Below are 2,188 nucleotides of genomic sequence, written 5' to 3' on the forward strand. Positions count from 1 at the left end.
AATTATGTGTATTTCTTCTATCTTAATGAATAAAAATTCTTCTGATAGAATAAATGGGTTAATAGAAACCAATGTAGCAAAGAACACAAAATAACTGTGGTTAGCTCCTGTTTTTAAGGCAGGAACTCCTTGAAATTTTGGGTATTTGAGTATATTTAAGAATTTAAGGATTGGAGAAAACGCATGTTATAATTGCATACTTTATTCCTACATATGTTTCAAAGGATTACAACCTGTGTGATCCATAGGGATCTTTGATATTAAAATTGTAACCTTCTCATCAGGGAAAGCATGGGAATCATCTTAAACGTAAGACATTATGTGTCTATTAAGACCAAAATGTCCTCAAAGAAAAAATTTACATGTGATCTTCTTCTAGCTCATTAGCAGTCCACTTAGTGGGCTCTTTTATATATACATATACAATAATCCTTTGAGATCTCAGATATTTTTTTCTGAATCTCCTGATTCTTTTAATGTGCTAGTTCCCTGGTATTAAACTGATATCAATTAATATCCAATTTTTTTACCCTACTATTTTGTCTGTATATACACACACACAGATAAACACACATATATATATCTATATTGCATGTGTGTATCCATACACATTTTGTGTATATTGTGTGTGTGTGTGTGTGTGTGTGTGTGTGTGTGCCTGTGCATGTGTATATGTGTGTAAGTGTATTTGTTGTGTATTATCTCAACATCATTTGGTATATCATACAAAAACACGTTGTTCATCTCCAGCTCTCTGTGAAAAATGTACCCCCGCCATGTAAAAAATATTACTTTGCTTCAAAACGAAGGTTGGTGACAGAAAGAGCATCCAGCCGTAAAAGAAAAAAATATCTGTCTGAAGAAATTCCATCTGACTCATGCAAGCATTGAAAAATGGACGTTACATGAATAAGATGATGCATAAGCTACCAATAAACTGTGAAAATGAATATTGAACAATGCATTATTAGATAAATATTAATATTTGCTTTATTTGTGGATTGGCAGAATTCTGTTTTAAACCCCCACCACCACCAACCCCCTCATAACTTTTATATTTTTTGGGGAATTTTCTGAAAACTTTTGTGAATTCGTGTTCAACACACGGGAATTCATGCGACTATGAAAAAACTTTTTATTTAATTTTTCGAATTAAAGAATTTTTAAAAAATCACAATTTACAATACAGTCAGAAGCTTTGGCTTCAATCTCAGCAATAGACCATTAAATGTGTTTATGGGGAGAAAGATATTGAAAAATATCGATATGTCAGAGTGGCATACAAACGAGGAAGGTATCAGGTGGTCGTGAGATGTTCTAAAAATAACAGCTAAATAGCCTTTAAGTCACACAAAAAATATTTTGCAAAACAATTTTTTTTAATGTTATGATGGGTTATATGGGGTACTTAAAGCAAAATTCCGCCTGTTGGTTTTTGCAACTAGCTAATTTTTCAAACATTACAGTTCGAAATTTTCTAGTGTTAAACAAGTTGATGGTAAGCGGTGTCCATTTGAGATTTCACAAGATTTTAAACGTTATTGATAACCGATGCCGCAAAACTGAAATAAGAAATACACAGATAAGGGGAGATAAATAGTCAGGTTTGGCAGTTGTTATTTCCCTTCCATTATATTGATTTTTAAAGAGGTGGGGGGATGTTCGCGCATTTCCCGTATTATTGGTGCAGGTTATGTTGCATCTGACAGACACACACACACACACATCTATGACTGTCCCCAGACATACACACACATACATTTACGCCTGTCTTCACACACACACACAGATTTATGTCTGTCTTCACACACTTCCAACATTAAAATTTTATTGAACATTTTTATATTTTTGAACCAAAACTGTACAAAATTTGTTTGTGTGTGTTTTATTTGCTGTATCTGAAGGACCTAGCCATGACCATCACCTTTGTAGACGCGTGGCTAAGTGGCTCGAGTATTCAGCTTGTGATATTCTGGTTATGAGTTCGATACTAAGTTAGACATTGTGTCCTTGAGCAAGACACTTTATTTCACATTGCTCCAGTCCACTCAGCTGGTGAAAGGGATTCGTACCTGTATTTCAAAGGGGCCAGCCTTGTCATATTCTGTGTCATGCTGAATCTCCCTGAGAACTACTTTAAGGGTTTGCATGTCTGTGTGTTACTCAGCGACTTGCACCTTAATTTCAC

This window comes from Octopus bimaculoides, chromosome 14 (genome assembly GCF_001194135.2).
Source record: "Octopus bimaculoides isolate UCB-OBI-ISO-001 chromosome 14, ASM119413v2, whole genome shotgun sequence".
In the NCBI taxonomy this organism is placed as follows: Eukaryota; Metazoa; Mollusca; class Cephalopoda; order Octopoda; family Octopodidae; genus Octopus; species Octopus bimaculoides.